The sequence below is a fragment of the Rattus rattus genome, chromosome 5 (assembly GCF_011064425.1).
Source record: "Rattus rattus isolate New Zealand chromosome 5, Rrattus_CSIRO_v1, whole genome shotgun sequence".
Classification (NCBI taxonomy): domain Eukaryota; kingdom Metazoa; phylum Chordata; class Mammalia; order Rodentia; family Muridae; genus Rattus; species Rattus rattus.
The window spans coordinates 101,240,932-101,253,071 of NC_046158.1; the positions used below are offsets into that span (position 1 = coordinate 101,240,932).

The 12,140-nt window shown below is 39.6% G+C and overlaps 1 pseudogene; it reads right to left on the reverse strand.

Annotated features, from left to right (window-relative positions):
* Positions 1 to 7,190: 7,190 nt before the first annotated feature.
* On the reverse strand, positions 7,191 to 7,963 carry LOC116900608 (annotated as a pseudogene).
* Positions 7,964 to 12,140: the final 4,177 nt, after the last annotated feature.

The following is a 12,140-nucleotide window of genomic DNA, read 5'->3' on the forward strand; positions in this document are numbered from 1 at the left end:
TTAAAGAATGTATGCCTTTGTTGTAAGATCCAAGATGGATGAGAAGAGTGATACTTGATAGAAGGATTTATGTCACAAAAGAAAGTAATATCTCAAAATTATTCTTTAACTTTTCAGTGGTAGAAACAATCATATCCTTAACGTAATGGGCACAGAGCCACTAGATAAAGGCTCGGCGATGCACGGTAGATGTTTCTTTTTTTCAATTTTATCAATCTGCAAAATTCATGAGGTTAATAAGTATTAAAATTCTCATTACTATACCATCTCCGATAGGGATGTAGCTTGAGGGTGTAATAAACTGTTCCTATTGTTGAAACTCCATCAAAAAGCAAGACCACACTTACCCTACATTATAAAAACTCTATCTCTCGCTTACAAGTTAATGTAATGAAAAAAATCACATATGAGCCTCTTGAAAGCTCACAATTCAAATTCTGGAGCTCATTGACTTTACATATAAAGTTATAGCAGGTGGCTATTAGATCGTGAGGGAGATTCACTGTCAGCAAACTGCAATTGATCTAGTGGCAGATATACTGGGCAATTATATCAGATAACCACATTTCTCTCTCTCTCTCTGTCTCTCTATTATCAGATAATATGAGATGTCTTTCCCAAGCAATGATATTTCAAAGTGCTTTCACAAAGTTTCTGCTACTCCCTCCTGTCTATAAGGTCTATAAATCAATATTGATAGGTTATAGTAGCTGTCCATTTTCATTCGGGGAGAAGAAAAAAATGGTCACCTGCACTCACCTGCAGTCTCAGCTAACTCCTCTTCCTGTGTTCTTCTGCCTCAGACCCTGTCAGCTCACTTCAGGAAACTGTGTCAGTTTCGGCTAGCTGTCAACCACATGATTTTCCTTCTCAAATGTCATTCTGTGTTCATAAATAGATAAAGACTAATCATTACGAGAGACTTATTTGTGGACCCTTACCTGTGAAGCAGAATGGCTAAGGTAAAGTCAGGCATAGACATTCAGAGTATTTTTATACTATAAGGTATTTGCTCATCAGCCTCAGATAGAATGGCGAGGTCCAGTGGCCATGATGCTACCTAGTCACACACATCCTTTTGCCTTCCTTCTAAGTATCCACCCCTCACTAAGTAAACAGAGATCTGTGAGCTGTGAGTGGGTAGTTAGGCTCTGACCCCAGTTAATGAACTATGGCTTGTCTCAACCTGACGTGGACCCATTTCTTCAGACTAACGGAAGTACACAGAGGAGGATGGGGGCTGTGACTCAGTTTTTGCAGATAAGCTGAGGGGGAATCCTGGTCTTTTCATCAGAAAGTCTGCTTCTGAGCAGAGGAAACACAATCATTGCCTAGCACATTTCTTCTGCCTGGAATGCAAGCAAGCTACCCGGAAGCCACCTACTCTCACAAATTGAGAGCCTGTGGGCCAAATCCAACATATTAAAGAGCCATAAGTAAGAAGCCAGGGATCATCAATAGCTCACCTCTATGGTTCTTACATGAGAAAAATAAACCTCTATTCATAAAGCATTCCTGACTGGATTCTCTTGAAGTAGGAAGCCTTCCTGGGTAATGAGGTAGCTGGTAGGCAGCATTCTCAGTCCAGCCTTTGTTCTTCATGGCCAGAACAGTATCTTTATAGCTAGAATCTCAAGCGTTTTCCCGTGGTTGGATGTTAGACTGCCCTGCATCCATAGCATCCTCATTGCTGGCTTCTCAGAGGGCCTTGCGCTTATGAGCTGTCATGATTATATTATATAGTGATTATACTCCCATCATTGGAAGGGGAAAAGAAAGCTATTCTCCACAGGAAGCTCATATTCACAGGTTTCTATGATCGAAGGGAGGGTAAACCCAGGTATGTAGGAGTCCACTGTAATGTTGCACTGGGTCATGCCCCCCCCCTTCTGGCCACCTGCATTAATGCTTCATGTCCTTCATTCTCTCTCACCCATAATGTGTCTAAAGGTATTTCCAAGGAGTAACAGGCTTGGAACACACAGGTCACAACAAATGTGTAAACATGGAACCTCATATGAATTTTTAAAATTACTTTCTTTTTTTGACACAAAGTCTTCTGTCCTCTTCTTATCCATCTTGGATCTTACAACAAAGCCATACATTCTTTAAATAGCAATACACCCTGATTTTCCCACGGCAAGCACATGTCTCATGTTGAACAGTATGGGATCAAATATGGGCTTGCCTAAGTGTGGAACTTTAAACTAAAGGCATGATAGGAGGGTGCACGGGTGAGGACTCTTGGGTATGAAGGAGAAAGCCTAGACATAATTGTATACAACTTGTTAATGATTTTAAATTTTAAATTTGGAAAAGGGGATGAAAAATTAAAATTTGAAAGCAGTTATACCTAGAGGAAAATAATATTTTTGAGATTCCTTTAGAAGCTTTGCAATTATATTGACAACAGCAAGCTAGTAGATAATAGCTATGTTAGTCAGTTGGTCTTGGTTGGAAATGTTGATCAGAGATTTCCTTCAGTCAGCTACTATTTTTCTTTATCAGGAGATAGCATTCCTTATTATAAAGACAGTAAGAGCTTACTCAGCACCCTCTCCACATGAGCTGAGGTGCAGTCCAGGAAAGGAGTGGGCCTCAGATTCAAAGACAGTAAACACAACAGGCTACAGGGATTAACAGGCAAGGGCAGGCTCAGGGTGGGTGGATGGAGAGAAAATTACTGAGATGAGACATGAAGTGATGAGGGAGAGATTTTTTCCTAAACCAAAATAAGCAAGCATCTCACTGAAGATAGGCCTGGGTGGTAAGTTACCACCCGAGGAGATCGTAGGAACATCTGTCTAATTAAACATCCAAGGTCATCACATATCAAAGGTACTGAAATGAAGTTTATTGAGTCCCCATCGGTTATAAATATTAAAATACTCTGAACACTTTGTACTTAAGCCATTAAATTATTTGTCCACCCTAGGTTTAAATAAATAAACATAGCTCTAGGGTTTTGTCTTTTTTTTAACTTCTTTTATGTGTCTCTGACTAAGAGGACACAGAAACTGAGAGACTTTGAAAAACCCCTAAGAATTTGGAGACAAAGGGCAGATTGAGCTGTCCGTGCCCATGCGTCATAACTTTTCCTGGACAGATTTAGAGCCTTGTCTACTTGCCCCAGAGAAAGAGTACCAACAGACCAAAAGGAAGATTACACATCCTGCTTTGGTCAGTCAGTGTTTCTTAGAGTCACTTATAGGAGGATTGGCAATTCAAAAACTATTACACTACTTGTAAGTCTATTGGGCAATGCACAGACAACTGCGTCACAGATGAATCGACCCACAGCATGGGCAACCCTTAGAAACCTATGGCATGGGAATGTCTTCTGGAAATATTTCTAGTAGCTACATTTCTGAAAAACCCTATCCTAATAGATTGCTAAATATCTATGTAAGGGGAGGGGAGTGGTAAGAGTGTTCCAAAGCTTGCTGAAGCGGTCTCCTCTCTCCTTGCACTGCAATGATAATAATAGTCATTGTTTCAGACCTTCTGAGGGTCTTGGGTGTATAACCACAATTGCTCTACTTCAGAATGGAAATGGTTTTATCCAACCATGAGGGAAGAGCACACTTGCAGGCAATGGAATATTCACATGTGTCCCACAATAGCTCTTGGATACACTCGTTGACTACCCGAATACTACACAAATTCATACAAATATGAATTTCTAGTATTCCTGTTTCTAGACCCACTACCATGAGGTAATTACTAAATATTAATTTTATTGTTTGCCTCATAGCTTTAGAGCTGATAAATCAAAAAATAAAGAATGAGTATTTGGACAGGATTTATTGTATCTGCTGGAAAAGATGAAGAATTTACTAAATTTACTGAAGCTCTTTCATCTCCTATGAAATCTGTTAATTATAGTTACAGAAAAGATTGTAAATGTCAAAGCTTGATTTAAAAATAAATTATAACTAAGTCTTCCATGCTTTGGTTTATAGATCCAACACACAGATAATGAATGGCATTTATCATATTATGTAAATGTTCTCTTAAAGCCAATTAATATGAATGGATCCTTACTAAAGCAGACAATCCTAGATTACTGAAATATTGCTGCTTGGGGGAGAGTCTTCTGAGTATTAAGGTTGAATACACCACATTAATGTCTTTTGACCTAGTTTTTGTGTTTTCTCCTATCTCCTTCTCATACATCTTTTTGAGGTGGAATGTCCCGTGGCTGAATCCAGAGAACACCACAGATTCCTTTTCTGTTTCCTTTGTCCTGTCCATAGTCTTATCTTCTTATTAACCTCACTTGGATGTTCAAACTCATTCCTCCTATGAACTGTGCTCTTGCGTGTATTCCAGCCATTCTGATATTTACACATGAAGGTAAAAGTCTCAAGCCTTTCCTCATAACCCTTGTTGAGTCATCCGAGACACAGATAATCACACAAAACAAACTTTGATGGATAAACCTGGGCATCAAACACACAGTTAATCATACAGAGCAAACTGTGATGGATAAACACTGTCATCAAAATATCTAAAGCCAAGTAGGATTGATATGAGTAATTTTTTGAAAGGAGTATCAATTTAAAATTTCTAAGACAATGCAGTTTCCACTGAGTTGCACCATGCTCACCTTACTCAGTCCTTGGGGGATTTCTGCAATCAGAACATCATAAATTAAAATCAATTTTAAAATGTTAATCAAGCAACATTTTTCACAGAAGTAGGCTGACTTAACCTAAAAGATCTTAGGAAAAAAAATCCTTATTCTAACTAACCCCTTCCTCTCTGTCACTCTCTAGGGAAACACTAACTCTGAACTGATTCATTTGGAATATACCTTAGCACAAGAATATTTCTTTCTCCTTGACTCATCAGGTGGAATATTAGATCCTACTCTTGACTGACCTTAGTACATTTACTCCATAGATTTTTAATATAACTACCAAAACTTATCTTTAGTCAAATAAGGCTAGGATTTGTAATGTGATACCATGACATTGCTCTCTGCTGAGACAGAGTGTAGAATGTTTAACACATGCCTTGTACAATGGCTTTGTTTTCATTTTTATTTTTAAGCCTTTTAGCTTCAGTTTTATGTATTCGTGTGTCCGCATCTGTGTGAGTGTATGTCATGTGTATGCACGTGCCCTCTGAAGCCAGAAGGGGGCGTTGAGCCCCTGGAGCTGGGTCACAGGCAGTTGTGAGCCACCAGATGCAGATCCTCTGGGAGAGCAGAACGTGCTCTAAACCATTGAGTTGCTTCCCCAGCCTCATATGCATTATTTTATAAACCATGTAAAGAGCCACAGGATACCAACGCGATTTTCCTAAACGCCAAGAATTAAAACCTCTCAGTGTCCTTTGTTTCTCCGTAACATCTTCTGGCAGGTCTTTCTCCTCCAGTACCAAGCAGCCTAGTTACTCTCTGGGCATGAATTATTATGCAACTGGGACTCTCTGCTCTCCAATATTCAGGTCCACCTCCCTGGACCATATATCTTACTTTTGCTGTCATGATTGTTTATACCTCTAGATTGATGGACTGCATACTCTAGGAGCATTGAGGAAAGGTGTTGGTGAGGCATATTTCAGTGACAGGACTGAAAACTTCTTTTTCAACCTGGATTTTACTGCTGCATATATATGTATATATGTACATATATATATATATGTGTGTGTGTATATGTATATAATGTATATATGTATATATGTATACATGTATATATGTATATAATGTATATATGTATATATATTCCCACATATGTAGTATAAGGCTAAGGGAAGGAGACTATATTTTCTTTAGACTCACCAGGGTATTGGTCTGTTCCCTTCATTTATCTAGTGCTAATATTTCAAAGCAATTCTGATCTGATTCTCATTCTATTTTTGATAACTACTTTTTCCCTTCTGGAAAATTTTAGCATTCAAAGTTGTTTCTAGTGTTTCTGCTGTTTAGTGATGCAGTGTTCAGGCTTCTTGATTTTAAAGGCAAAATTTCAAAGGGAAGATAAGTTTACTCATTTTCTCCTGATATAATAAGAGACTACTACTTTCTGGATGAAATTTACTAAAATGATGCACAGATAAAAAGATAGAAGTTGTGTATGCAATCAGTGCTGCACTCACATTACACAAGTGGCTCAATGCTGTGCTTATTGTGCGCAGTCTATGTTGTTCAAGAACATTGGGTTTACAAGTTACTCCAAGATGGTAAGTCATGTCCTATCACCCGCCATTTCAAAGAACTAATTGAGAAGTAAGGATGTTTAAATGTGATTAAAAATAGAGTAATTGTATTTTCAATTTCACATCAGATCAATGGTGTTAATAGAATAATTTTATTGATTTTTTAAAAAAATGATGTATTAATTTTGTTATATAAATGTATAGGAAAATTTGTTTTTGATACCTGCTAAATGACACATAGTAATAGCATAGGGATGTTATCAAACTAACTGTGACATAAAGTATGTCATTCAAATAGCTCATACCAAGTAAATAGACAAAAATCTGATGTTTATATTCACTATACTTTAAGCTGTATGAGAAAGAAGTTTACATATAAATATACTCAGTTTATTTTATTCATCATATTCAGATTTAACACAGACACACATACATAAGTGTGTGTTTGTGTGTGTGTGTGTGTGTGTGTGTGTGTGTGTGTGTGTGTGTGTGTGTTATTGGTTAATTCAAGTATTTTTTCCCTAGTGAGGTCCACTGAAATTTGAGGAGCATGTCATCCTTTTTTCACACTTCTTAGTTTATGTGGGCAGACTCAAAATAAAATGGGAGAGTTGGCTACCTGGACTGTCTTCTCCTCCTCCTCCTCCTCCTCCTCCTCCTCTCCTCCTCCTCCTCCTCCTCCTCCTCCTCCTCCTTTCTCCTCCCTCCTCCTCTTCATCCTCCTCCTCCTTCTCCTCCTCCTCGTCCTCCTCCTCCTCCTCTTCCTCCTCCTCTTCCTCTTCCCTTCCTCCTCCTCCTCCACCTTCCTCCTCTTCCTCCTCCTCTTCCACCTCCTCCTCCTCCTCTTCCTCCTCCTCCTCTTCCTCTTCCTCCTTCTCTTCCTCCTCCTCCTTTTCCTCCTCTTCCTCCTCTTCCTCCTCCTCCTCTTCCTCCTCCTCTTCCTCCTCCTCCTCCTCTTCTTCTTTTTCGCCAAGCTGTGACTGCTTATTAACTGAGCAGATTATAAACATACCACAAACAATACCTTAGTTCATCTGTCTAATAAGCCTGTTTATCTGGTCTTCCCTGTTGCCAGCATCTCCACCTTCTACAGAGTGAGTTGTCTTTTTCTTCATTCCATCTTGTGGGGAAGATGGTTTGAAAGACCATAGGAAGTTATTTGCTTCCTTGAAGCATTTCCCAACTGTATAGATCTCATAAATTAGATCCTCCATGTAGATGATGCCAAATTTACCAAGAGATTGAGCAATCAAGGAATTCTCTGTCATGGCAATCTTCTTATTGATTTTGCCATAGCCTTGCTTGTAGATGAGCTCATTTACTGACTTCAGGTTGGGTTACCCCCATGCATTTATGGTTCCACAATCCTCAGCATGTTAACTGAAGCCTTGTTGAGCTTAACAAAGGTGGCACTGAAGATCTGCTGAAGAGGAAGCAGCTGCAGTACCTTGCCCACCTTTGGGCTTATTCCATTGATTCCAATGACAAAGGCCAAATTTGGTTCTGCGGCCACATAGAAGTTCCCAGCTTTCCTTGCCATCCTAGCCATGCGAATCTCAGTCCGGAACATCTGTCTGTACTCCTTGTGACAGTGCTTTGCCTTCTCACAGATGAGCTTCTTCCTTGCCTTTCACAGTGTCTTCAGGGCAAACGTCTTCCGCAGGCGCCTCACCCTCAACTCTGCGAAATTCCTTCGCTTTTTCTTAAGGGTTTCTGGCTCAGAGGGAACCTTTTTCTTAAGGGTTTCTGGCAACCTTCTGTCAGCAGCAACCCTTTTCTTCTCTGGTACAGCCTCCATGGTTCCAGCCGGAAAAGGAGAGCTCTGGTTCTTTTTTTGAGCATCAGCTTTTCATCTGTGACAAGGGGGATGGATGCAGAAGAAATGGGGCTGAGGTATGGGGAAGTGCAGCAGTTCTTGACTGCTTTACTGTTTGCTTAGAAAGGCATAGAAGCTGTTCCCCATATGACATGCCCACTGCAGCCCACACAGATGCTAGGCACCCCAGTCAGTCTTTAAAGGACTGAGAAACATCATCAGTAGGACATACCAGACACAAGTCCACTCCTGAAAGATTGATGCTGATGGGAAAGACTTAGTTCTTGAGACAAAAAAGAAGTTACTGACAAATGCTTGTCTTCTATAAACACATATGATTTCACTTCTGATAAATTCCTTACCTATAGATTTAAGAATTTAGAGAAAAGTCTCGATTGCTCACCAGAGAGAACTCCTAGGGAATAATCTGTTATCAGAACAATGCTTTGTCAAAGGAGAAGAGACACCAAAAAGAATGACCATGAAACATGACATTTGAAAAGAAAAGGACGTCGGCCTGTTGCTGATGCATATTCCCCTTCACTTCAGTGCACAGAAGAAGACGTAATGGTTGGAGCATTCTGGGGGCCTAGAGTTCCAGCTATCAGAATCCCTTCCCTGCTGGCTGTGCTACAGAGAGTTAACAGCTAATGTGGCTGGAGCAGTGAGCAGCCTTCATTTCATCTTGCTACTGTTTGCCAGAGTGCAGAATAATCTATTCCAGGCATCTGCAACGAGAGGCAAAACATGCCAATTATTTTTATTGATCTAAATCCTTCATAGGTAGGACACCTTGCCAGGGCAGCATATGGAAATTTAGATAAGGAAATGATTGCAGAGACATGGAAAGGGCTTTGCTATTTGGAAGAGAATGGGTAGGGGTGGAGAGAGGGAGGGAGGGGAGGAGGAGGAGGAGAGAGAGAGAGAGAGAGAGAGAGAGAGAGAGAGAGAGAGAGAGAGAAGCGCACTTGGTATTCAGGAGCCCAGAGCACCAAAGACAAATTATGCAGTTGCTGCAATGGAAATTGATTACTAAGCCTTCCATGAGTCATATGCCTTAGGAATTAAGCACTCCAATCTATTATTGTCAGTATCCCAATGGGTCAACCAGGCTGTGAATGGGAATTTGCATTAAATTGATTTGCGTGTTTTTTTCTTGAACCAACATCACTCAATCAAGAGACACATTCAGGCAGAGTGAGATAAGTCTGAATTTGGTTTGGAAACGTGAAGGAAGAAGGGATTAGCAGGCAGAATTTAAGAGCACCGGAAAGCTGGCACTCTAGGCTGGTCTGGGAAAAACCAGGTGAACAGTTTCCGTGTCCAAATAGTATAGACAAACAAGGTACATTTGTTTTCCAGCTCTTTAGTATATCAAGACTGTCATGATCCCACAACTCATCTGCTAATATTAAAGGCTTCTCATGGGATTCTAGATAGGGTACAGAAATGCGAAAACATTTGTCATCTACCAGGCTCAAATGTCCATAATTCTGGTGTACATTAACTGTGCACATTAACAATGATATTTTGGATTCGGCCAAATCACTCATTCTTTCTAAAGAAGCTCTTTTTATGTTTAAGGTTTCTGTGTAGGTCAAACAGGCCACGATTCTGTGATTAGGAAACATATCCCGGATGAGATTTCACCCAGATGACAGCTATTGCAAAACAAGCTGACATTTCCAATATCCTCTAGCTGTAACCTGTAGGCTCTTATAACATACACATAACTGGTGGTTTAGGAAATGCAGGAAATGCAAGGGCTTGTAGTGGGATTTAAAGTTGCTAGATTGCTTTTGATAGACATTGAGAATTGATAATAATGGCTTTTTGAAACATCCATGGATGGTCAAAAGATTCTGTTCTACTAACGAATTATGAATAAGGCAAATGAGTACTCATTTATAATTAACTACTTCCACATATAAGCCAATAAGAATTCATATAACCTATATAAATGGGCATTTTTGTACATCCTTTTCAGAAGGAAAAATGTAGTAAATTCTCACAGAACCCACGATAGCCTCAAATTTTAACCTGTTTTAGTTAAATAATTCAATTTAAGTGGCGCTTTTTCAACTTGATAAAATATCTAACTCTGAGGTATTATTCTATTGCTTGGAGCTGGTTCAAGGCTTTGGAGATGACCCTGACTGACCAGTGTTACTGTATAAACTGCTAGGAAGAAAATATGAGTTTACTGACCAAACAGGACTCATGAGAGTACTGATTGGTGTTATGAGTATTAAAGTCTCTTTTTCCAACATGTCTGCTCCTGGGGTTGCTATAGTAACTCCGAAGGTGTCTTCACTCCTGATTACTGCCTGCCACAAGTCATGAGATATCTTAGAATTTAGGTGTCTGCACTGCCACATGCCCCTTGCATGACTGTCACCGCAAGGCATAGCAATCAGACTGTGTCTTTAATTATGCTGTGACTTAGTATTCACAGGGAATGCATCTTCAAAGTTTTTAAGCTGTTTCTTTTCTGGGTTTTAAAATACAGGAAGTGTTTCTTAAAAGATCAATATTTTTATCTTAAAAGTTACTAAGTTCCTTGAACTTCGCTCTTACACAAAAGTTGGAGAAGTCTTGGAGACAGGTTGTTTTCACAAGATGTGGTCTCTATTTGCGAATGTTGCTTTCTGCGAGTGCTGCAATCAATAATTTTTCTCCACGTGAATTAGAATTGTTCAATCAAACTCCATTCAACTTGAACCACAGGCTCTGTTGTCGAATACTTCTTGGAACCATAAACATAGTTAGTAAAGCCTTAAAAATCCAATATTTCACTGATAAAATTATCATATTATAACACTCTTGTGAATATTTGGCATATACCGAAGGGCAGAATGATACAAATCAGGGAGAAATTAATCAAAATAGACCAAGAATCTATGTTTTCAAGGATATAAAAGTTTGGTCAGGGAGTAGTTTTGAAAGAGTATTAAATGCATCTATTAATCGCACTTGTAAAACACAAAACAAAGGTTCAGGAAAAAAATCTGGAGGATAGGTTGTGTATTTCCAACACCATGGAGAGATGCCCATGCTCAGTGGGTCTGAGGTATGGTTTTCAGGATGCCCAGGAGTGTGCAGATTTGAGGTGTAAGGGGAAACTAGAATATTGCGAAGTGGTAAGGATCTGGAGCTTGAAGGATGGGTGTGGGATGGATAGTAGCACTTCCGCAAAGTTTCTACTAAAATTTGGGAAAGGTTGGGCAGGGAAAAATTTGGGCTCACATTTTACTGGCCATTAGGGGGCATCAGCTGAATGTATGATGTTTATCTAAAGGCTCCCAGCCCCCTCTTTCCCCTGCACTTACTTTCTGACTCTGGAGAGAAGATTAAACAGCTGGTCAGTATTTATACAGATGTCAGGGTTGAGTTTCCAGTTGTATGGATATGACCTTCAAAGAAGAGCGGTTCTGAAAACATGAGCTCAGTTTTGTGATTCTCTTTACTTAACAGACATATTTCTAAATAATAAGGTGCCACAGACTGCCTTTTAGTATGATATGATATGATATGATATGATATATATCATGCCGCTCTTGAAAAGTCATGATGTTTATAAATGCAGAAAGCAGTGTTTATGCTTCCCCATTAACATTACAAGCTATCCAATAATGAATCCAAACTTTGTAATAAAAAATAACCAATACATGGTCATGGTCACAGTTGTAAAAGAAGTGACCCTAGGGTCTCCATGGTAGGCATTAAGTATACATTTAACGTTAATCTATGCAGTACTTTTTCCACTGATGTATTTGAATCCTTGTCTATCACACCTTTCTGAAAATTGGGCTTTAGTGAGTGTCACAGGTGACCAACCGTGTCCCCCAAGTCCTCCAGAGTAGAACACTCTTGTAAAAACAACCATACCTCTTTCTTCTGATCTGTTTCAGCTGCCATGACTGGGACTCATTTCTGTCTTTGCTAGGCTCTAGGTACCTATGCCAAAGTACCTGTGAACCAACTGTAGCTTAAGATTCAATGGAGCTCCAACTTTCCTTCTGCAAAAGTATGAGTCTGTGCAAACTGACCTTTCCAGATGCTACTGTACAAAGACTTGTAGAGAAATGAAGCACAAGTTACTACATTAGGGTAAGTAGCTGTGATTTGAATTATGACTTAGCAGGGATCTTGATAGTTT